The 24919-nt window shown below is 52.1% G+C and overlaps 1 protein-coding gene and 1 long non-coding RNA gene across 3 annotated transcripts in view; both read left to right on the top strand.

The window, feature by feature from the left end:
• RTN4RL1 (reticulon 4 receptor like 1) overlaps positions 1–24919 on the top strand; it is a 72123-nt gene that overhangs the window by 662 nt on the left and 46542 nt on the right. The window lies entirely within an intron of this gene.
• LOC111097460 lies at positions 714–24919 on the top strand. 2 transcript variants are annotated; one of them, XR_005364772.1, is made up of 4 exons: positions 714–1054; positions 1321–1493; positions 8261–8464; positions 11086–11321. It is a non-coding gene; the product is annotated as an uncharacterized LOC111097460 (long non-coding RNA). The 2 variants fall into 2 exon arrangements; XR_005364771.1 differs by lacking the exons at positions 8261–8464; positions 11086–11321 and adding an exon at positions 22643–24919 and having other exon boundaries at positions 906–1054.

Below are 24919 nucleotides of genomic sequence, written 5' to 3'. Positions count from 1 at the left end.
GGCCTAGGGATCTGGCTCGGCGAGGTCATTTCGAGACCACTGTGAGCTACCCATGATGGCAGGGGAGCCGGCCTTTTGGGACCTTTGCTTTGCCATTACAAAGTTTTGCAATTGCCGGCTCCATCTCCTGCGCGGGCACATGCTGCCAGTTCTGCCGCTTTGGCGGGGCCGGGTGCAGCCCGCGCTCCAGGGCGGCCAGCGGTCAGTCGCCGCGCGGCCGGGGCGCTCTCTGCGCGCCCTCGCTTCTCAGGCGGGGCCAGGACGCGGGCACCTTCCCTGCAGTCCTGCCTTGGTCCTCAGGGACGGGCTCTGGGCACGCAGCAGCCCAGGGGAGGTGGCTAGCGCCTGATGTCCGGCTCTTCAAACTTTCCTTATGCCTGAAGCAGAGATGGGAAGGTGGGGGCCGTGCCGGCTGTGTGCCGGGCAGGTGCGCCAGGCTCAACTTGGAGAGAGCTGGCCCCGCGACAACCTAACCTCAACCCCCGCTCCCCGCCGCAGCCCGGCTCACTGAAGAGCGTTGCAAAGTTGGCGCGGGTGCTGGGGAAGTCCCGCCGCGCCCCCACGTGGCTGCCGCGCGGGGAGCTGTCCCCAGGGCCCAGGGAGGGCAGGTGACCACGCCGTGAGCCCGCAAGCCCGGTCTCCCGCTGCCCCGGCCTCTGCGTCTGCCTCCCGCCCCTCCCAGGTCTGGGCGAGCTGCGGCGCTCGTCGGGACCCTGTCGTCTCTGGGCCGGGCCGGGTGGACGGCGAGCCGCGGCGGCAGCGTCTGGCTGCCCGGGCCCTACGGGAGCTGGCAGAGGCGGGAGCTGGCAGAGGCGGGAGCTCAGGTAGTTGAGGGGCCTGATCCCTGCGCTCCGCGCTCCTGCCTTAATCCGCCCCTGTTTCCATGGCAACAGACCGAGGTGTCGTAAGCACAGGATTCTGACCTCACAGTAGGATGGGGAAGGAGAAAACGGGCAGGGGGAGATGGCGGAGGAATGGGAAGCGGAGTCCCTGTAGCCCCAAGATAGGCGGGGCGGAGCAGCTGTGGGGGTTGTGGAAGAGACCCCACAAGCAGGTGGGACGGGTGGGTGAAGAAACCACACCTTCACTGGACGCAGTAAGGGCTATGTGGTGGTCCTGGCATGCTCAGGCCTGCTACCGGGAAGCCTCGGTTGCCCCATCGTGTCAATAGTCACAAACTTGTGTGTGACTTGTGTCTTCCTCGTGGGTTGGGGCAGTGCGGGGGAAACGCTCACTGCCTCTTTCTGTGTGTGGGAAAAGTCTCTGCGGCCGGTCAGAGAAACCTCTTCACTGATACACTCGAGTTCCTTTTCCCTGCAGAAAGGGACTTTAAAGTCGTTTCAGCAGCTAGCGGTGCTGGTCAGTTTCTGCACAAGTCGTTTCAGCAGCTAGCGGTGCTGGTCAGTTTCTGCACACAGAGGGTGAATTTTTACAGAACCGAGTAGAGGTCCAGGCCTGAGAAGTTTGGACCTGGAGTGTGTACACTTGCCCTGGTGAGTAAGGTTTCCTAGGCAGTTTTAAGAGACCACCATGTTGGGGTTACTGGGTCTGTGGTGGAGATAATAGAGGGGAACTGACATCTCATTTTCTTTTTGGTCTTTTTGGGCAGTTTATAGTTAAAAATGAACCACAACGCAGCCCGTGTACTTTATTTACTTGGCTTAGGTACCCAGGGTGGCTTGAGCAGCCTCCAGGAGCCTTTCTCCCCCATCCTTGCTACCAGAGACCCAACCCAGGATGAGCCCAGTGCATTCTGGGGGCCTCTCCAGGTGGAGAAGGCTCAGTTGCTCTGTTTCAGAGGTGGTCACTGGACGCTTGGCAGTCATGTATTCACCACTTAGGCTATTTTTCCCTTCCTGCATGGCTTGGTTGGTGAGACCAGTTCTACCATCAAAGAGGTTTCCACCTGGATGGCTTGAGGAAAACAGAGCAAAAAAGCCCATTTGCTGGGCGAGGCTCAGCTCCAGTGGCCCTGCAGCCTGATGCTGGTACATTGTGTGGGCAAAGGACTATTATTTTGGTCTTTTGCTGGGCAGTCTTCTCTCTCAGCCCCTGGTCCTGATCCCTAGGACTTGTTTCTTTGATACACATATACAGGACACTGGGATTCTCTGTGTGGATGGATTCTAGGTGTGTGCTCAAAGCCAAAGGTATGCCTGAGGCTAATGCCAAGGGAGGTGGCCATTGAAGTTTCTGTTGCTTGAATTATTCCCCAAAGCTCCAAGCAAAAATGTGATAGGGTAAGTTCAGACAGTTGTTGCAGTTTCCCTGCCTATCAGCTGCAGAGCCCTGCATAGGGTCCTGGACCTGAGGGAGTTTCATAATCTCTGTTTGGAAAGGGATTTAAAAAAGCAAAGAGCCGGGCAGCCCCCGTGGTGTAGCGGTTTGGCGCCGCCTACAGCCTGGGGTGTGATCCTGGAGACCCAGGATGGAGTCCCACGACGGGCTCCCTGCATGGGGCCTGCTTCTCCCTCTGCCTCTCCCTGCCCCCACCCCCCACCGTGTGTCTCTATGAATAAATAAATAAAATCTTTAAAAAAAATAATAAAAAAGCAAAGAGCAACCATCCCTAGATTCTGAGGGTAGGATGGAAGAGAAAAACCCTCTTACTTTTCTGTAAAAGGGTTAGGCTCATGGTCTTGATGATGGAGTAGTACTTTGCAGAGTTAGGAGGCTCAGTAGTCTGAAGCCCCAGAGGAAGAAGGCGGGTATAGGCATTGGATCATAAGGGTCATTGCTCTGATTTCTGGTTGTCTTATTATAGCAAGCTGGGTGCTTTCTCCTGGCAGGACATTTTAGGAATTGAGGGTGCTACCTTGTTTCTCTTAGTGAAAGGATTCTAGTGGCCACAGCCACACCTCTGTGAACCAGAACAGCCTGAGTTGTCAGTGGATCCTGCTGCTGCCAGTGCTGGTAGTTGAAGGCTTCAGCAGCTGTCTGCCCTCTTTTCTATCTCCTGGCCTACCCTGGCAGAACCAGGGATATAAAAAGCAAGCCTCTGGTCAGAAATGAGAGGCAGACAGGGCAAGCCAGGCCCAGAGCCACCTAGCACCATCCAGGAAGAAAGGACAGCTTGTTGGGGGTTTTGCATTGCCAGAAGTGGCCTGCTTAAGGTCAGGATCTATGGTTTTCATTTTTAGAGCTATAAAAACAGAATGCAAATCAACAGCCTCTGGGCTAATACAGAACCTATCCTTAAAGTTTTTGTCTTGTTAAGCAAGGAAATAGAGTGCCAAATAGGCTTTGTTAAGTGGCAGTCTAATTAATAATTTAAAATCTTGTAGCTGTCTTTCATTAGAATTTATCTGTATATCAACCACAAAATCAGTCAAACACACTCATTTATAAGTTAATGCCATCTTTGAATAATTCAGCAAGAGCTAGATTAAGGCCTGCAATCCAGTAAGAATCATTTTGTTCTTTTGGTTTCCATAGGCAGATGGGCTGGCCTGGTGGCTGGATTGGGTCTCCTTTGTGTGAAGAAGGGGAGGCAGAGGGAGGAAGGGACCGTGGGGTTGTCAGTGCTTGGTTGATTTGAATTCAGAGGTTCCCTAGGTGACCTGAGAGTATCCAGGTGGCCCGGTGTCAGTAGGCTCCCTTTCTTGGAGGTACGTGCCTCATGGTCCTCTTTAGCTCTAGCAAGAGAAGAGAAGGGAGGAGTATTCCATGGATAGCCAAGACACTCTTCTTTCTGCTGCAGAGGAGGTGTGTAAAGGGGAAATCTAAGAGCCTTGCTCGGAAGGGTTGAGTTGTGAGGCTTTTTTATCCCAAATCCTGGTGCAGAAACGAAATGAGTCTTCCTAGCCTCACTGTATCCCACCCAGGGAATGCAGCCTAGCCTGTTGGAACCAGTGTCACTGAAATGGTTTCTTTCATTGGGAGCCTCTGGGATGCTTCTTTCCTCAAAGCTCCTGGTCCTTATGCCAGAAAAGAGAAGCCAAAAGGAGAAATTTTAGGGGAAGCCCAAGACATACGAATAGAAGAAGAGAGGCAAAGTGAGTGGCTAAATAAAGCTCGTGCCTGCATTTTCTCACCAGTAGCCAGAAGAAAAGCAAGGAGAGCTGTGCACCGTTTCCCTCGTGAACTCAGATCACATAGCAAATGTGTTTTGGTTCAATTCCTGTCATGCAAATGCACGACCAAGTCCTCGCTGCACCACCTAGGCCCATTTTCTACAGAGAAACTGTTCAGGATGCAAACTCCCAGCATGGGCACACTGGCTCCTGCACCTCAGGAAGGTATCCTGGAGTTTCTAATCTCTGTCTCAGGCCACTGATCCTGAGCCCTCTGGAGGGTTCAAGGGCACTATTTGTGAACACCAAGTAGATAGCTAGAGCAGACAGTGGACTTGATGCCAGGAGAGGTTCTTGGCCAAGTTTGAATAGGGGAAGTCTCATTAGGAAGAGGAAAAGACAGGGGAAAGGGGGGTGTCTGTCCTCTGACCTGTGTGGCAGAGTTGACAGCAAATGAAACTGAGGACTGAGGTTTGTGGGGTGAATCCAGCTCCAAACTTTGGAATCACAGCCTGAAAAAGGACAGAGAAGTTCACTTGCTGGAGATGAGAAGGAGGGGGCAGGCATCGTGAAGGATGTCAAGAACAGATCTGTTTGGTACCATCTGCAGCAAAGTAGTGGTTAAGGTTAAAGCAGAGAGGAGATGACAGGGAGGGAACAGATGGCCAAGGAAGCAAAATAGCTGGCGAAACGGGAACAGAGCCTCCAGGGACAGCAGAAGGCAGGACCTCCGCGCAGAATGCCGGAAGCAGCCCTTTCTCGGGGTGCGCTGGCCAGGCCACCCTGAGTAGAAGTGAGTCAGAAAGAGGAGTGGGGTAGAGACTTTGGGGTGAGAGCTTCCTCAAGGCCTGGGACAAAACCTAGGGAGACATGAGCTCCTAGATGAGGGGGCCCAGAGCAGGGACCTCCTTGGATGCCTTTGAACTGGGGAGAGGAGGCACAATGACTTGGTGTCCATCACTAGGGCAAAGCTGAACCATCTTGGGTCTCAGAGCATGCCTGGTTGGCCCCTCCAGGAGGAGGTATACATGCTAGCTGGAGACAGAGGGTAGCAAGGATCCACTTGTGCCAGTCCCTGTCCATGCACTGGCAGTAACTGCTTATAATTAATTACTGATGGGCCAAGCTAAGTGTACTCCATGCTTTATGCCATGTAATCTCCACAATCACCCTCTGAGGTCAGTCTGTACTGGTCCCTGCTCTACAGATATGGAAACTGAGGCACAGACCAATGAAGTGCCTTGCCCTGGGTCACTCAGCTGGCACATTGTTGAGTCACAATGCAATACCAGATCCATTTGCCACCATGCTCTTTCCCTTGATCTCTTAACCCCTAAGCTCCATTATCTCACATGCCCATCTGCCTTGAATTTACATGACATTTGTTTTGCAGGGTGCTGGGCACTGATGAATCATTTGTGTATCTTGTTACAGAACTCCCTGGTAGTTCCCATGTGCTCCCCTTCTGGTGTACCTCCAGGAGTGTCTCTGGCTGGGATCTGGGGCCCCAGGACTGAGCCAGGGTCTCACCTGTCCTCTTTTTCCCTACCCTTCTTTGTGTCTGGGCAGTCACACCCTCACCCACTCCCTGCCGCTTCCTGCTGCAGTGTCTTCATTATAGAGATGGCATAGTGGGCCAGTACCGTCCTGCCTGCTTTCATGCCCTTGAGAAAGGCTGGAACACCATTTATTTGGGAGCTGGGCCTTCCCCATGTGTTGCTCTTCCTGGCTAACCTGGTGGACTTGTTAACACAGCCACACTCAGACTGGCTGGTGCTTGTATGGGAAGCAACAGCCCCAGGATATAGGCCCATGGGGATGGTAGCTGACAGGCTGCCCCCCCCACTTCTGGAGTTCTCCTTCACTCCTGGGATGGTGTTCCTAGGGCCCGGCCCTAGTCTGTTAGCTGGAATGTAACTGCAGAGCTCAGAACTGTCCAGAGCGGACTTCTCCTTGCCCCTTTTCCAGCCATGGTTGAATTCCAGAGGCCAGTTTCCCCTGTGGTTTGGAAAAGAAAGATGATGAGTTGAGGCAGAGAATCTTGGTGCATGCACCCAACCCACGGGTCCTGGAGCCCGCGTGGGCACCTCTAGCATGGCATTGGTGCCATCATTGGGCTGACGAGCTAGTCCGTGGAGGGCCTCCAGGAGTGAGCTGGCCAGGGCTCTGCACCACATGGCGGGAACTGAGCTTGGGGAGATGGCGTGTGGCTCCCCAGTGGGGTGGGGCACACTGTATGTCTTCTCGGGGACAGGCCACAGCAGACCCTGGAGATGGGCCTCTTGGCAGCTTCCTGGGCTGATACCAGAGGGCCATGGCAGTGTAGTCAGGGTGGGTGTACAAGAAATTGCGCCGAAGTCTTCCCAAGTCAGGAGGAAAGCTGGGCTCCCAACTCTCAGCCCACTGAGGTGGTGTGAGGGTTGGTTTCTGCCTCTAAAATTGCCCAAGCAGAGTTTGCCATCTCTCTCTGGGCATCTGTGCCAACCCATAGTGAAGGGGGCCTTTACATATGGTTATATAGAGAGATTCATGAGGCCCTAGGGGGAAAATTGGCATTTTTCTTACAATGATTTATTTATAGGGAAATTGGATGATGGGGATATGGAGGCTAAGGTGCCTCCATTAGTGAGAAGCACACAAGGCAGAAAGCCTTGTTCTGTATTTGACATTTAGTGGGGCGACTCCTACCAGGGAGCTGCTTTTTCTTTTAGAAGATTTTGCCTTTCATGTTCTATTCATGGGCTTGCCTGAGCGGGCAGGGAGAAGGAAGGAGCGTGCCGAGCAGTGGGCCAGCCGGCCTAGCGGGCAGTAGGGCCCTCCAGGTCACTCCATGGCCAGTGCTGGGCAGCCCGGGCAGGCCCTACGTGGGGGAAGGCGGCGCTGTTCTGCACTGCGGGCCACCTCCTTGGCATGAGCTGCCTGCAGCACACCCTTTTGTGTTTACTCTCCTGTCTGTCTCTGTTTTCACTGGCCACCAGGCTCTGCCTCTAACCGTGGCTCTGTGTTACCCTGGCTCTGGCTTGGCCATGGTTTTTTCTTCCTAGGGGCCATGGGGTTGCAGAAAAAATACCAAAGTTGGAGTCCCAGGCCTGTGTTAGGTTCCATCCCTGTGGCTGACTCTGGGGTATGTTCCCTCCTCCTCTCCAGACCTCAGTTTCTCCATCGGTAATATGACTAGGTTGATGGCTTTTGAAATGTTTTTCAGAAATAGAACAGGTTTTTTTCAAATAATACCCACTGTCAGAGCCCAGAATATAAAAAAGATAGCGTCAGTGGCCCTGGTCAGAGCGGAGGAGAGGGGCCTCTAACCCTGACCTCACTGACACCCTGACAGCCCCTCCAATGTAGAGACTGAGGAGTCTCCCACAGCTCCTTTTGGACCCCTTGTGACCACCTAGCTCTCTGAGGGGAGCTGTCTACACTTGGCATCTCCTAGCCCTCACCTCCCACCTCACTTCTCAACCCAGACTTCAGGCTGTGTCCTCTGTCACTCGACTGTCACCGCTCAGGCTTGACACTGACCCTACCACCCGTCTTCCTCATCTGACCTTCTGGTGGCATTTGACTGTTGGCCGTAGTTTCCCCTTGGCTTCCCTGATGGCAGCTCCCCTGGTCTTTCTCCTAATTTGCTTGCCCACAGAGCAGGCTGCTCCATCGCAGCCTTCTTTGCCAGCTCCAGCACTTCTTGCCATCCTCAAACATGGCACCTCCGCAGGCATCGCCCTGGGTGCTGCTGTCTCACCCTTTGCTCACCTCTGGGGAGGGGTCTGAAACTCCTTCCCCATTTCCCCCCATCATGATGTCTGGTACCATCAACCTCCCAGGCCCCCTCTCCTCAAGAACTGTATCCATCATGAACCCTCTCACCCCACCCCTCCCCGTTATTCCATCTCAGAGTGCCGCCCTTTCCCCTCCCTGCCTCCACCCTAGCCCGACTGCCTTCTCCCTGACCTTATGGGCAGCAACCTGCCACCGCTATTGCCTTCACTCAATCCAGGTTTTGCTCTGTGGCTATATTCTACAATGCCACCTGCTCTCATCCCTTCCCCTGCTTAAAACACCTGTGGAGATTTCTTTTTCTTCAAGGGGTGGTCCCGACTTCCCAGCTGGATGTCCCATAATATCCTGTGGCTTCCCGGTCTGTATTCAGCCTATGTTATTGCAATTACTTTTATATCCTCTACCCTCCACACTGGAAGGTAGGTTCCAGGAGGAGACTGGTTACTGTCTGCCCCCTATCCCTCCAGATCTGCTCTCTGTCCCAGGAGGTTGGCCTGTCCAACATCAAGAATGAGCTCCCCCACCCTCTTGCTTCCAGTGGGGCTAAACCAATGGTGAATTGCCATGAGTTCTCCTGCCCCTCCATCATCCTCCAAAGATTTTCTCAGAAGTGCAGCCTGAAATAAGGATTCAAGCGTATATTTGGGAGGCATCCTAGAAAATGCCAGTAGGTGAGTCGGGAAGTGAGACAGAGAAGGAAAGAAGCCAATAAGGGGCCCGTGGTTGAGCAAATGAACACTGTGGGCAACAGAACTTAATCCCCCCTAGGGAACTTGGGGGTACAGTTTAGGACATGCACCTCTAAGTTATCTCCCTTAGGGAGGGAGCAGGGGTATTTATACACAGCTCCTATCCATCATTGGCTGAGTGTTGTTCCTGGTGTAGGGATTAATTCCCCCCCCTCCCACTTTTGGCCTGCTCTGTGGGTGAGCAAAGCCAGCTCCACTGCTAGAAAAAGCCCTCAGGCAAAGAAATGCAGGTTCTGCCAGTTGGAAGTCAGGCTGGTGTGTGCTAAAATGGTGAAAGCAAGGGATAGGCAGGCCTCCACAGCATCTGCTACACATTTCCTGCCAGTGGAGGAGCTCCAGGTTCAAAAGAGCTCCCTCCCCTCATCCTGAGGGTGGGGTGGAGGTGGGGGCCAATGACAGGATCTCTTCCGGTTTCCCTGCCCAGATTCTCTGAGTACTATGTACTCATCAAATTAACTACCAGGGGACACCTGGGTGGCTCAGTGGTTGAGCGTCTGACTTTGGCTCAGCGCATGATCCCAGATTCCAGGATCGAGTCCCATATCAGGCTCTCTGCGGGGAGCCTGCTTCTCCCTCTGCCTGTATCTCTGTCTCTCTGTGTCTCTCATGAATAAATAAATTAATCTTTAAACAACAACAACAACAACAAATTAACTACCAGGACCCAATCAAAAAAGCATCCTGCACAAAATAAGATATAGCACGTAGTGACATTGGGTAGTGTTGAATCAATAATGTCATGTCTTTATGAATTAATTAGAAATGCTGACTCAATGATCATACACAATCACAATCACTAGTTTTGGAACCCAAAAAACGTAGTACCAAAACCTCATTTTTAAATAGTTCTGTGGGGCGCCTGTGTGGCTGTTGGTTGAGTGTCTGACTCTTGGTTTCTACTCAGGTCATGATTTCAGGGTCATGAGATGGAGCCTATGTCAGACTCCATTCTCAGGACGGAGTCTGCTTAGGATTCTCTCCCTCTGCCCCTCCCCCACCATTTTCTTTAATTGAATTGTTTTGCATAAGAAAAATCAAACCATGATAGCTTAGGGCTTTAAAAAAAAGGAAAGAAAGAAGAAGAAAAGAACAGAGGCTAAGTAAAGTACAAAGAGATCTCTTGTAGCTGTTGAGCTGCTTCTACTTGGGAAGAGCTCTGCAGGCCCTGGGAACAAGTGCAAAGGCCCTGAGGCAGCAGCCTTTGGCAGGAGCATTCTCAATACACTACCTGGCTGCCTCTGGGGCTGGGGCTTTAGTACTAGGAACCAAGAGAACATACATTTTTTTTTTCTGAGTCTTACAGCTTTCCCATGCAGTGCTTCATTAAAGGCAGAAAAGGCCAGTCTTTTTTTTTTTTTTTTAAAGATTCAATTTATTTATTCATGAGAGACACAGAGAGAGGCAAAGACACAGGCAGAGGGAGAAGCAGGCTTCCCATGGGGAACCTGATGTGGTACCCCATCCCAGGACTCCAGGCGGGATCACACCCTGAACAAAGGCAGATGCTCAACCGCTGAGCCACACAGATATTCCAGAAAAGTCCGGTCTTATTGGCCCAAGTTACAGATGAGGACACTGAGGTTCAGAGAGGCTACGTGGCTCATCCAGGGCCCAGGGCTGCTGCTGCCTCACCGTAACCCAGCTCTGTGCCTCTGTGGACCCAGGAAGCCAGGAGGCACAGAAAGACGGGCCAGCTGGACCACAGAGGATGTCTAGCAGGACGAGAGCTGTGTTGGGCAAAGAAATAGCACTCTTACTCTGAAAAGTTTAAGGTGTCCTTGGCAGATTTTTATGGGACAAACTTTGCACTATTGATTATGTGGCAAATGAAAACCTCTTGTGGGCACTCTGGGCTTCAGAGATCTGAAATGTTTGCCTGAGACTGGCCTGAACATGAGGAGATCAGCCAAGCTCAAGTGGTCCTGGGGTGAGGAGACTATCTGTTTTGTCTTCTCTCCAGTCCATGAAAATGACTTGTTACTTCAAACTGCTTCCTTTTCCTTTCAGGGAGGGTAGGTGGGCTCCTGGGTTGTTGCCCAGGCCCCAAGCCTGCAGTTGAAACAGAATCTCTGAGCAGAGGGAGAGAGGCCAGAGTAGTTCACAGGACCACACTTAGGAGAACGCACCAGCCAAGGGGGACATTGTGCCTCCAAACTGTGGGAGGGCAGTTGGCCCTGGGGCTCCCTGGAGGTAGGTGTGGCTCTCATCTTCCTGTAATTGGCCGGCCACTCCTTGTGAGCTGCTATTTCTGCCCTCAATGGACAAATCTGATTGCAGGGATTCTGGGTAGCTCCTTGGAAATGGGGGATTATTGAGAGATGAGTGACTGGGCCTCCAGAAGCCTTCCAGGAAAGGGAGCAGCTCTAGGAAGTAGCCATGTTTCTGTGGCACCTCTCCTTCCACCCGACCCAGCAGCCCCTGCTTCTGCCCCACTGTCCATGACTTGTCACCTTGTACCACTATGGTCACTCGGAGCTGCTTGCTCTTCAAGGTGGCTTTTCACCTCCTCCACTGCTAATTGCCTTACATTCTTTGTATCCCAGCCTTATTTTCCAGAAGGAAGACCTCAGGCGAGCCAGCCATGTTTTTCTATGTTGTAGATCACAGCCACCTATGAATTGTCTATCCATAGATGAGCTGGCTGCCTTTTATTCTGTCAGCCAAGAGGAGGATGGGAGGTGTCTCTCCATTTGACAAACATTTAACAACTATCGAGTGCCTGCCTACTGCTGGCGTGGCACTAAGGATGAAGCAATGAATAAAAACCAAGTCCCCTGTTCTTATGGAGCTGGCATTCTAGTGGGGGGAAATAGACCATGAACAATTAACTGGATTCTGTCGGGTAGGGATAGGTGCTTAAAGGAAAAGCCTGTTAGAGGGTTAATTAAGGAACAGAGGGTGACTAGAGAGGTGTTATTTTAGAAAGATTGGGAAGGCTTTCTGTTAAGGTGACGTTTGAACAGAGGCCTAGGTAAAGGGAAAGAGGGCTCTCTGCAGCTATCTGACCTGCTTTTGCTTGGGAAGAGCTCTCCAGGCAGAGGGAATAACAAGTGCAAATGCCCTGAGGTGGTAGTGTTCTTGATACAATACCTGGCTGCCTCTGGGGCTATAGACAGGGCTGGCATTCTGAGGTCTAGCCCATGAAGTAGTGTCAGGTTCCTTTGGAGAGAGGACTAGAACTTGGTGTCAGTCCCAAGTTCATCAGCCACTTGACTAGGGGGAGGAGCCAAAGTACAAACCAAAGCAACAGTATGGCAGGAGGAGGAGTGGTAGGTCTAGGGATCCCCTTTCCCATTAAAGTCAGATACTTCTGACTCAGCTGTTAACATGGCCCAGACTGAAAACAAGGTCACAGATCAGTTCCCATAAGCCCTTCCCTTTTACCCTGAGCATGAAACACAGAACTTAGTTCTGTCTTTTTCATTTATACATCAGCCTTTTCTCCCCAGTTAGGCCATCATCTCTGACCAGGCTTGAGCCCCTGTGCTCCCTTGTAGTTGTTTCCTAAATAATCAAACTCTCACTCTGGACCAGGCACTGTGGGGAGTGAGTGGTAGGCTGAGGATCCATCCCCATCCCGGAAATTTACCATTTGATGAAAGAAGCCACACACCAGGAGAAGTGAAGTCTAGGGTAGGGTGATTTTCGGGTAAGGTGTTTTCGGGCCTATGGCGCAGGTGGCAGGAGGGGAGGTCCCTGCTCAAAGGCATTGTGGGTGGAGGAGGGCCTGGAAGGGACAGGCAGAGTGGAAAGGTTGGAGAGCAAGCTGATGACTGTATACAGGCCATGTTGGCTGTTCCTGGCCTGGGGCAGTGTATCAGTAGAGCAGATTGAGGGGAGCCCAATTGCTTCAGAGCCCTAAGTTCCCAGGAGGAGGAGGGTTGGTTTACTCATCAGACACTGAGTAAAATTTTTGAACTTCCCTAGTAATGCATACACATGACAGAAAACATTGGATTGGCCAGAAGAAGAAAATCACAATAATCCTACAACCCAAAGAGTGAAGTGTGGGAAAGCTAATCCCACACTTGGGATTGGTGCATTTGGGGTATCCTGTGTGCTTTCCTGTGTTCATAAAAATGTACCCTGTCTTGTTGAATCTATAGTATACTATAGTATATCTCAAACACTAGGTTAAGTAATTTCTAGGTGGATAATTTTTTTTTAAGTTTTATTTAATCTCTACACCCAACATGGAGCTCAAACTCACAAACCCAAGATCAAGAATCGCAGCCAGGTGCCCCTCTAAGTTGGTAATTCTAAACCTATAGAAATGGCTACAATGGCTACAAAATGTTCCATCCAATGACTACCTGTCCTTTCAGATTGTGCACAGAGGCTCTTCCCAGATTTTTGCTGTTAGAGGTGTTAGCTAACACCTGTGCCACACACCCATTTGCTGTGTGGGCTTCTGAGTAGGAGAAGGAAAAAAGTGTGAGATGTCAAGGTCTACACAGGGAGCCAGGTGTGTGGAGGCCATCATGGTATGTTAGTGACACCCCTTAGGTGGGCGGGCTTGATACTACCCAGTAGCAGCCAGCTAGACCTGATGATTCTGGTGATTTGGAGAGGAGGCAGGTCCGTGTTTACGTGTGCACACATGCGAGTGTATGCGTGCATTGGGGCCGTGAGTGTGGCCTAGGTCTCCAGTGAAGCAGGCTGTGGGTGAACCAAAAGGAAAGATATACAGAGGCGTTATAATCCCTTGGGGTGAGGGTGGCACCCAAAACTCCTGAGGATGGAATATGAGGAAGAGCATACCCCTTGCGTCTGGTTTGGACCAGGGGATTTGTGTGATTTTGACAGTTTTGTAGGCTTTTTATATTTGGTGCTAGAGGGGACCTTATAGCTCAGCTGAGAAAACCGAAGTGCAGAGAACTGCTGTGGCTTGCCCAACATCACACAGCATTAGGAGTAATGTGTGCTCTAGATTGCCCCAGGCATGCTGCATTGCTGGCAGGTAGCATTGGTAACATGCCCCTATTTGTCCAGGACCCCATCCCAGACTTTTCCTGTACCTCTAACGCAGCGGGGCACACAGTGCTGGTGGCTATCCTTGCTAAGTGGAGGCTGGTAAGGAGAGATCATTCCAGGGGTCAGTGGACAAGCCCTCCAGGTGGGTAGCTTAAGCACACAGGATCTGGCCAGACCCAGGTTCAAGTCCGGGGAATGATCTGATTTCTCTGAACTTAAGTTTTTCTATTTGTAAAATGAGGCCATTGATAAGAATACCTGACTTGTATGGTTGTCAAGATTAAACAAGACGATCCTGATAAAATTCTTGGTGCTTGACTGCAACAGGAACTCTGCCAATGCTGCCCTCAATGTTAGCAGTAATAGCGAGAACTTTCTATGTCATCCTTCCTGCAGGCCAAGCCTGACTACCCTGAGAAGTTTTGCCTCTTTGTGACCAGGGCTGAGTCTGAGTGGTCAGGTCGACATGGGTCACTTTGGGCAGAGGGGGCCACCCCATCTGGAGAAGACTGATTCTGTCCTGAACTCCCTGCTCCCTCTGCCCCAGGTCAGGGAGAAGTCCCCTAAGGCGAAGCTGGGGAACAATGGAAAGCATTCCCAAGTGGTTTTCATTGGCTTAGAAAGAGGAGATGAGGTTGGGGGCTACCCCAGAAATCCAGTCCATCACCCAGCAACCCATCACCTAGGCCCTGACCTCTACTCAGCTTACCTCTGCCTTCTCTTCAAAACAAGGTCTCCTCAGTCAGAAAGGAAAGCCCAACCCCAGCCCAGAGCCTTGGTCTCTTGACCTGTGAAATAGTCACTGCTTTTTGCCTGGTTCCTCTCCAACTTATTTCTGGTTTTCTCAGGTTTTCCCTCTGTATCTGCAGCAGGTGAGAGCAAGGGCTGTGGAACAGGATAGGCGGGAACCAGGGACCTGCTCTGCCACTTTCCAGCTGCCTGACCTTGAGCAAGTGCCTTTAATTCTCTGGGCCTCAGTTTCATCGTCTGAACTATGGGGCTAATGCCACCTGCCTCTTGGGGTTCTGAGAATTCTTTTTTTTTTAAAGGGGTTCTGAGAATTGTTGACAACATGGATATGTAGTACCTTCCTGGCATGGAGCAAGGCCTCAGTGAGCCACTGCCACTGCCCTGTCTTCATCACGCATGCCCATTACTCAACAACTGTGTGCCAAGGGGACTTTGAGAACCAAAATGAGCGCCATAGTCCTCTCCTCAGTGGCTTTGCCTCCTCTGCCTTTTTTCTACATTGTAGACCCCCCTCTCCTTTGTTCTAGGCCCTACCTTGCCCTCTTGTAGGGGAGGCTGGGGGTGTATCAGGCCGCAGGGGGTCTTGGGACTGTGGGATGCCTCAGTGTCTTTGCACTAGGCTGACATCCTACCCTCTTTTCAACAGGCTAACAGTCTTGGGAGGAGAAGGGTGTATCTGGGGAGCCGGCCCTGGGTGGAGCCCTCAGAAGCTTCAGGGCAAGCTATGTCACCTTCCCTAGGGAGGAATCCAGAAAGGATTTCTCTCTCTGGCCACTTCCTTGAAAAGAGCAGGATCCTTGAGAGAGCCATGGAGGGAGAGAAAGATCTGAGGATCCCTGCTGGCCAGGGCCCCACACCCCTGCCACCCACCCCCTGCCCTTCTCAGAGATAAGGTGTGGGCCCTTCCCTGTACCTTCAATAGGAGGTCCTGCTCACCTGTCCAGTACCCCAGCCTTCCTCCACCTGCTGGAAACTGGCCAGGGTAGTTTTCCTAACGGGCTAGCCACATTACAATCTCAACAGAATTAACAAAAAGAAAAAGAGAGAGAGAGAGAGAAAGAGAGAGAGACACTGCGCAAAGGCCGCCGCAGTGTCTGCCAGGACCTAAAATCTGGTACTATCTATTTTTTAATAATTGAGGGTAATAAATATGTATTTCTTTCTCCTCACCACCCCCCATCCTCTGCAGCTTGTCAGCTCCCTGCGTCTCTCCTCTGATCAGACCAAGTCTTCCCCAAGCAAAAAAAAAATCCTTTAAGCAAAAAGGATTAAAGCCTTGAAAGTAGGTCTGCCTGAGCTCTCCCCTACCCCCTCCCTTACCCTTCCCTGGGGTTGGCGGAGTCAGGCCCCTCTAGGGAGCTAGGGAGGGGGGAGCAGAGTGGTGGGTGGTGGAGCATGGGGGGGCCCTCCCGAAGCGAGGACCACACCATCCTCCCTCTCCACAGCCTATCCAGTTCCAGTCCCAAGCTAGCCTGGGGGAAGCAGCCCAGTCCAGCCGTCCTCTGGCTCCTGAGGACTGAGGCCCCCAGAGTACAAGGACAGAGGAAAGAGGGTTTTGGTCTCAGACAGCCCCAGCTGAGCTTTGCAACCTGGCTTTGCCCTTCAGCAGCCTGTATGACCTTGGAACAGGCCACTGAACCTCAGTTTCTCAACCTATACAATGGAAATATAAACTAGCTATCTAACAGAGGATCAAGTAAGCCAGCCCAGTGCCTAGCACGTGGTAAATACAGAATAAACTAAAATTATTAGTGTTATCTTGATCCAGCTCTTCTCAATCACAGAGAGCAGTCTGTAATCTCCCCCATCCCATGGTACTCCACAGTTCCCAAGGGCCTGCCAGGCATACCTGTTTTCATGCAGTGTTGGCAACACCATGTGAAGAGGGAGTTGAACCCAAGGCTGGGTGGTGTGGTTAGGAGCCTTGCTCAAGGATGCTGGACTAGGAGGGGACAGAACTGGGACTTAAAGTGGACTTGTATCCCCTCCTCCACTTCCTGCCCCAATATGCTCTCCTCTACCCTCTGGGGCTTCCTATCTGGCACCCAGTGTCCCCAACTCTAGGCCCATGAATGCAAGCAGGAACTAGCCCTGGGGAGGCCAGTGCCCAGGCAGGTGTGGCTGATGCTTGGCAGACCTGCCTTCCTTTCCCTGAAGCTATCAGCCTTTCGGTTCTGCTGAGGCAGCAGCCCTGGCCCAAGTGGGCCTCCCTCCCTCTGAGCTGGGCACCTGCACACAGGGCTGGCTGCAGATGGGGGCCCTGCTATCCCTGCACCCACCCAGGCCCAGAGCTGCTAGCCTGCTTTCGGGGTCAGTGCTTGGCCACTTGGCCTCTAGGGTCCCACTGCCATTCCAGGGGGACAGCTCTGCCTTGGCTGCTGTGGTCCAGAGCTGGGAGAGGAGAGGCAAGGCCCTGAGGCCGGAGGGCAGGAAAAGCTGGGAGGGAGGTGGCTATTTATAGCCGGCTTTGCTTTTGTTCCTTTCCAGCAATGCTTCTCTTTAAATAGGAGCAGGGCTGAAGGCTGCAGCTCTTCCCCAGCGCCTGTAGTCAGCGGCGCATGCATGTGTTCTTGTGTGTGTGTGTGTGTATGTGTGTGTGTGTGTGTGTAGGGGGTTATCACACATGTATAGAGATGGAGTGGGGTGGACACCTTGGTGCATTTGTATGTGTGTGCAGGGATGGGATGAGGGCATGGTTCGCTCTGTGTGTATCTGTATATGCAAATACATACAAAGGTAGAGATGGGTGTTCTTTGTGTGTAAATGTGTGTGTGCCAGCTTATACATGTGCATGTATGGATGTATGGGGATGGGACAGTCCTTTGTATATGTATGTATGTACATTAGTGGGCACACACGTGATGGTGGGTGGTCACTCCTTACTGATGTGTGCATGTATGTGGGCATATGTACACATATCTATGTATAGATGGAGCGGTGTGGACAGGCGCGCGAATCTCCCTGCAGATGTAGAGTGTGATGTAAGCAGCTCTTTAGGGTGCGTGTACATAGGTGTAATAGGATTGTTGGAGGACGGTCATGCCTTTGTGTGTGCATGTGAGCATGTGTCACCTTGTCACCTTGTACATCTGAGTGGAGGGGCTGGAAGGGCATGGCCGCTCTGGTGGGGCGAAGGCTGCACTTCACCCCCAGTGGGGCCTGTTCCGTGTGTGGAATAGTAAGTGGGTGACAGGAGGTGTGCGTGTATCCGTGTAAAGAGACTTGGGGTCCTATTTGGCTACCCCCGGCAGGCAGTTTCAGAGCCCTCCCAGAGCCCCTCGCTTCGGTGCCCTCTGCTCCCAGGGCCGCCAGCCGCCGGCGGAGCGCGGGCGACCCGCGGAGGTCCACCCCCTCCAGGCTCTGGGGTGGACCGGTCTGGCCCCGCATCCAGCCTTCGCGGCCTCCACTTCCCATCCGTCAAATGGGAGAGCGGAGCGCGCTGGGGGCTGCGAGGGGCTGGAAGCCACGGCCCTGGTGGCGCGGCCTAGCGGGACCCGGGCGCTGGCCACGGCGTTGGGCCGGGGTGGGTCGCGGGGGCCGCGGGCACCACCGTCGGGCGCAGCGAGCGCGGGGCGTCTTCGCCGCCCCCGTCGGGTCTCGGCGCCGGAAAGGTAGGAACGGTTCCCAGGGCGGGCGGCGGCTCCCGGGGCCGTAGCCCGGATGCGTCAGCGCGGCCGGGGGGAGCTCCGCGGGGAGACCCTCGGGGAGGGGAGGGGTCGCGGGTACCAGGGGGCGCTCAGGGGGCCCGGGCCCGGGGCGCCGCCCTCGCCCTCCGCCGGCCCCGGCCTCGCCCGCAGCTCGGGATCGATGCGACCGCCCTCCCCGCCCCTCCCCCAAAGGCCAAACAAAACATAGTAAATATTTAATCCGGGCCGGGCAGCCAGGGAGGCCTCCCCGCCCCCTGCGCAGCCGTCTGGCTCCTCCGCGAGCCCGGGCAGCTGCTCTCAGTGATGAGGCGGGAGTGGCAGGGATCGATCGCGTCCTGGGCGGGTGGGGGTGGGGGGCCACCGTCCTCCCTGGGCCCCAGACCCAAGCAGACCAGTGCCCTCCTAAGAAGGCCTTGGGAGGGCATCGGATCCAGCTCCCCCACCGCCCCGCCCCTGCCCACCCAGAACCGAGGGTACTTGTTTGCGCTTGTTGTGCGGTGGAGGTTGGGGGGAGAGGCAACCCCAGGGAAGGGAGCAGTGAAAGTGGGGGGCGTCCCAGTTCCTAGGCCAGACCTGGCCTCCAAAGCCTGGAGGCCCCAAAGCCTGCAGGGGCCTTGGGTATGGTCACAGTGGGGCAGCCTCAAATAGAGAAACTGGCAAAATACTTCGGTGGCGTGTGCTGCAGGCCTCCAGCGCTGCATTGCCCTGGAGGATACCTAGAGAGGTCACCACGTCTTTGCTGTTCATTCGTGCAACAGATGATTATTGAGCACCTACTACGTGCCAGTCATAAGCTGCACCCAAGGAGATGTACAAGGCTGGGTCTGCAGAGAGATTACATTCTGAAGGAGGAAACAGTAAATAAGTAAACACATAAGGTAGTTTCAGATAGTGGCTGAACTTAGTGTAGAGAGTAAACTATAATGTGAAAATGCGTTTGGCCAGGGAGAGGAACTACACTAACTCTGGTGGTTAGGGAGGGGAACCATGACAATACGCTGAGGCAGAAGCATCCCTGGCCGTTTTTATGGGGTGTGCAAAGGCCCAGAGGCAGAAAAGAGACTGGTGTTCCAGGTTAGGGCTGGAGGCTGGAGAGGCTGGAGTGTCGTGAGTGGGGAAGTAGCCAGTGGTATATCCCGAAGGGTTTTGTAGGCTATGGGAGGAGTTGGGACTGTATTCTAAGCACAGTGCGCAAAGGCATTACAGGTTTTAAGCAAAGGAATGGCATGATTTGATTTACATTTTTAAAAGCTTCCGCTGGCTGCAGTATGGAGAATAGAAGCTAAGGAATTAAGGGTAGAGGCAGACTGGCCAGGTTTGGGATGGGAGGGAGCCGTGTTGTATGAGAAGAGAGAGTGGTGCCCTGCACAGCTTGGGCAGTGACAATTAAGTGGCCATGTAGGCCTCTACAGATGAGAGGGGCCCCCAGTAGCCGGCTCCTAAGCTCCTGCCTTGGAAAGTCCCACGGGACCGAACAGAGGCCCAGACCAGGGGTTGCCCTTATCCTATCTCCCCAACTCAGACTCCACAGTGGGCAACCCTGGAAGTTTTTTAAGGAGCATTAGAAAATGTTGACATGTTTTTTGAAACAATTTCAGATCTGATATCTCCGCCAGATTGAGTTTGTAGCCAGCTTTATTGTTTAAGCCTGCTGGGATTTCATCAAAGGCGGCTGCTGTTTACCCAGAACCATTTCATTGGAGAAAACAGCAAACAGACTTGCATTTCTATCTGATTTCACTTTTTCCCTTTTCTCATGAATTTAAGTGCTTGTGAAAAGCAAGGCTGATAAGGCAAAGCTGTGAGGATCAAACCCCAAGGAGGGGGAGCTCAGAAGGATCTCAGCTGAGGTCTATTAGTAGAGCAGAAAGTTAGGGGTGGCTGGCTGCCCCTTGGGGGCTGAGAGGCACTCCTGGCCAGCAGCTGGCCCTCCATAGGGTGGCACTGGGGAGTGAGGGCAGGTGGGAGGGCTACCATGCACCCCCACCCTGGCCAAGGCTTCTAGGCCATCTCCTGGTCTTTTGTCTTTACCAGTTTCCAGACCGTTCCACACACTGGCAACACAAAAAGCTGAACATCAGCTCCCACCTGGGAAGCAGCGATGACCCAGCCTTATAGATGGGTTCAAATGAGACAGTTGAGCTTGCCTAGGAAAAGGCTGAGTGAGGAAACAGATCAAAAGGCAATGTAAGCCAGATCATGAGCATGCCAGGAAAGTTGCCTTCCTGCAGCTCCTGTGCCAGCACTTGGGACCCAGTCCCTTTTCCTGCCAAATGGCCTGAACCAGGGCAGGGCAGGGCCTAGGGACTCTTGTCACAGGCTGGGTGCTCCCTCTATCTCCTCAAGGAATCTACACTAGTATTATCACCATCCGACTAATAGGATCCGATGCCTTTAAGCAGGCCTGTTGACCCAGCAAATGATTTAGCCCAATGGGGGAAACGCTGTTTCTGCAGCCTATCAGGAGAAGGTGTTCTAAGAAATTTGGGTTAATGTGCCTTGTTCAGTTGCTTGAGCGACAGCTAGTTAAGTGCACGGGTTGCTTGGCATACAGGCCATCTTTTACCAGTTGTACATTAGACACACTTATAAGGTCAATCGATTTGAACCAATTAGCAAGAGGATAAGGACTTGTTTATCTTTAACTGACTGTAGATCTTGCAGCAATGCATCTAATAGGGATGATACAGATACAGGGTGTTTTCTCAGTGCTGAGAACTGGGCATAACCAGGGTGCTCTACTTGCTTTATGGCAGACGTCCTTCCATCCATAGCCAGAGTCAAGCCCCTCATCTCTGGGATGAGCCACTAGGACGTGAGCTAGGGAAGGGCAAAGGTCTTGTCCTCACTCAGCCAGTTCTGCTTGTTGAGGCTTCCCTCCCCTGCCTCCTTTCACAGAGCTCAGTGGGCCTCAGTGGCTTGTTTTGTCCCTGTCTGCTTAGGGATGGTCCCAGGCTTCCTGTGAGAGCAGAGGAGCCACACATTTCAGGCATGGGGCTGTGCCCAAGGGCCTTGCCAGTGTTTGCTGCCATTTATGGAAGGCCTTCATAGTCTCATGTAATCTTTACAAGCCCCCTTCCTGACTACCACCTGCCCCCCACCCAACCCAAGTATGTATTATTCCTATTCCTAGACAAGAAAACTGAGTCCTGGAGGTGGGAGGCCGCAGAGTCTACTTGTGCGATCCGAGCGATTTGCACATGGAGCTGGCTGCTCTGGAGTCTAGTGTCTTTTCACCTGACTGGACTGCCTGCCGCCTTCTTTAGGTTAGCTAGGAGTGGGGGATTTTTCCAAATTGTGGGTTTGGGAGGAGCAGGTCCACAATGAGAGGATGCAGTGGGTTCTTTGGCATTTTCTGGCCTGAGACTCTCTGGGGACGAGGGTAAGGAAATTCAGAACATGGGCAGTTTGCCCTGCTTTTGCCCCAGGAAGGGTCAAGCAGGTCTCTGGCTGGGAGAGTTGTGGGTCTGTCCTAACAAAGTGGGTGTGGGCACAAGGGAGCTTCTGTTCTCTGTTCCCTGAAGCACCCCATCTCCAGCCCAGAATCCCTGGCTCCTTCGTCAGTACCCCTTAAAGATCAAGGGGAGGCCACTTCATCCCCTCAGACTCCTGCCACACTTCCCTCTCAGTGCCTTATTCTCACACCCAGTGTCTCTGACTGCACCCCAGCACACACTCCTCAGAGGCAGCAACATCTGCTTTTACCCCAGAGACAGGGACATGTGAGTCACAGAGTGGGACCAGGGAGCAGGAGCTGGATTTTCCTGCAAAGAAGTTTTGGGTTTTTTTTTTTTTTTTAAGATTTTATTTATTTATTCATAGAGACACAGCTAGAGAGAGAGAGGCAGAGACACAGGCAGAGGGAGAAGCAGGCACCATGCAGGGAGCCTGACTGGGACTCGATCCCGGGTCTCCAGGATCACACCCTGGGCTGCAGGCGGCGCTAAACCGCTGCGCCAGGGGCTGCCCTGCAAAGAAGTTTTGACTGCAAGTGTCCCAAGGTAGCCAGGGAGCTGGAGGTGGGGGGTGGGGGTGGGGGGAGGTGAGGATGGCTTTGCTCTTATTCCAGTTCTTTTTTATTTTTTTTTTTTTTGTTTTGTTTTTTAAGATTTTATTTATTTATTCATGAGAATACACAGAGAGGAGAGAGAGAGAGGCAGAGACACAGGCAGAGGGAGAAGCAGGCTCCATGCACCGAGAGCCCGACGTGGGATTCGATCCCGGGTCTCCAGGATCGTGCCCTGGGCCAAAGGCAGGCGCCAAACCGCTGCGCCACCCAGGGATCCCTATTCCAGTTCTTTTTTAAAAAATATTTATTTATTCATGAGAGACACACAGAGAAAGAAGCAGAGACAGAGGCAGAAGGAGAAAGCAGGCTCCTCGCAGGGTGCCTGACCAGGACTCCATCCCGGACTCTGGGATCATGTCCTGAGCCAAAGGCAGATGCTCAACTGCTGAGCCACCCAGGCGTCCTGCTCTTATTCCAGTTCTGCTGCACTAGCTCAAAACAGTGGACGAGCCTTCTTGGAAAATTGCTTCAGATCTCACAGCATTTTCCTCTTAATAGCCTCGGTGGTGGTCAATCCTTGACCTTTGAGGGTCAGTTTGATTTTTTGGAAAAGGCCAAAAGTAATTTGAAGCTGTGTGTTGTGAATAAAGGGAATGAGCAATTTGCGGAATGGGGTTTGTTTTGTTGTTGGGATTTTTTTTTTTTTTTTTTTTTTTTTAGGTTAAAACCAAGATGGGACTCAAGAATTTGGCCAGTTTTCTCACAAGGAAGTTCTGGAAGTGTTTCTTTCACATGATGGCATTACCCTGAAATGGGGGCCTGGATCCAAAGGTGACCACTTTGCTGGAAGCTCAGGGGAAGGGAACTGATGCCTTATTGAGCTGCTGCTATGTGCCAGACACTTTACATACATTATCTCAACTGCTTGAAATCATCTTTGGAATAAGGCCAGTCTATAAAAAAAAATTTCATAAATAATCCATTATCTTGCTTATTCTTCGGAGCAATCCTATTAGAATAAGCACTGGGCCCATTTCACAGGCAGGGAAATTAAGGCTCGAGGAAGTTAAACAACTTCCCAAGGCCACGGAGCTTGTAAGTGTCAGAGCTGTGGTTTGGAACCCAGATTTCATTGTCCCTGAACTCAAGGCCAGTTCTTTTTTGGGTGTGTAAATTCTGTTGTACTGACTCCACTCCTGCTTGCCCTCAGTAACACACACTTGGTTTCGTTATGTCACAGTGGCATCATTCGGGCTGCAGCCACCACTTAAAAAAGAAAGCAAGTCATAAAGGAGCCACGTGCCAAGGCGAAATGCTGACTGTGTGCGGTGGCAGACGTCAGCAGGCATCAGGGGATGCGTGGGTGACAATGGCAAGGCATGAAGTATGGTGTTTATTAGGTACTGGCAAAGGACCGAGAGTTCTAGATGCCAAGCAGTGATGAGTGGGAACGGCCTGTCTCAGCTATCACCCAGCCCCAAATCCTGAGCAGGTCTCAGTTTGGGCCTGTTGAATCCACTAGACTATTGAAAAGACTGTCCCTGGGAGCTCTCCTGGCCACTGACCAGACAGGGATTTCTCTGGACAATACTAATACTAATACTAATACTAATACTAATACTAATACTAATACCAATTAGAGCTCATGCTGATGGAGCATTGTGTTAAAAACCTTAGCATTAAGCTTTGATCCATTTACATACTCTTAGCCCCTGACTGGAGGTATCTGTTCTCTCTTAGCTTCCACGAGGTCCCCAGCTATACAGGTTGGTTCTCTCTGAACCCACAGACGGGCTCGTTCCCTGCATGCACTGGCCACATGTCAGTAAGGGAACTGGGGGCTTGTGTGGGCTAGAAGGATGGTGGTTTGAGACTATACACCATCTCCTCTGCTGGAGACACAGCTCCAACAGGACTTCTCAGCCACAATCCCAGTAACAGCTGTCTACGTTTAGCAATTCCACTTCCAGGAATTTATTTTACTGCTTCCCTTGCACCTGCAGGCAGAACTGTATATACAGGAGCACGCTTGTTATCATTGCTTGTAATAGCAGAAACTGGAAACAACCTAAATGTCCATCAGTGGGGGAGTGATTGAGTAGATTACAACACCCCCATACAATGGGATTCTGTGCTCCAAGGAATGGATGCCTTGTATGCACTGATATGGGATGGATGCCAACTTGTATTGCTAAGTGAAAAAGCAGTGGTAATATGCTGCGCTACCATTTGGTTTTAAAAAGAAAGATACACTCGTACGTGATAGAAATTTTCTGGAGAGATACAAAAGAAACTGTTAACAGTGGGATGCCTCTGAAGAAAGATACCAGGGACTGGAGGTCTGGGAGAGCAAAGGAGACTTATTTTTCATTGTATACCTTTTTGTGTTCTTTTTAAAAATTTTTTACTATGTGCATGCATTATCTTTTTGATTAAACAGGAAGTGGGGGGCGGTTTAGAAAAAACAAATCTGGCTTTATCTGGCTTCTCAGTCTACTCACCTCCCCTGTCTCTAGCCAGGTCTTGCCACCCTGACTTACTAGCCATTTCTCAGCTCCTTTTCCACTGGCCCCAGCCCATGCCCACCTCTCCCCAAGGCATCCATTACCACCTCTTACAGGTACTTAAAACCTACCCTTTTGCCTTGAAATACAAATAACTAATCCAGAGAGAAGGCTGAGCTTCATTGCACTTATAGAACAGACAGGAATCAGCTGGCGCTGAGATGCTCAATAAATGTTTGCTGAGTTGAATTGAATCTGTGACTCGGTCGGTTACACTGAGCAAGGTACTAATTGGCTCAAGTCAGATCTCCAAATCCCACTTAGTTTGGCTCTTTTTGAACCCAAACCCTTGCTCCCATGGGCACAGTCATAGGGAAGCAGGAGCCCACACATGCAAGGAAAGTGAGTGCTGGATGAGGTGGGGATACCCTCTCATCTCCTGGAGGCACATCTCAGAGAGACTTTAGGAGGCAGGGATGGAACATGGTGTGAT

Source organism: Canis lupus, chromosome 9, assembly GCF_011100685.1.
Source record: "Canis lupus familiaris isolate Mischka breed German Shepherd chromosome 9, alternate assembly UU_Cfam_GSD_1.0, whole genome shotgun sequence".
In the NCBI taxonomy this organism is placed as follows: Eukaryota; Metazoa; Chordata; class Mammalia; order Carnivora; family Canidae; genus Canis; species Canis lupus.
Note: the sequence above shows the minus strand (reverse complement) of the source record. Positions and strands in the feature narration are given on the sequence as shown.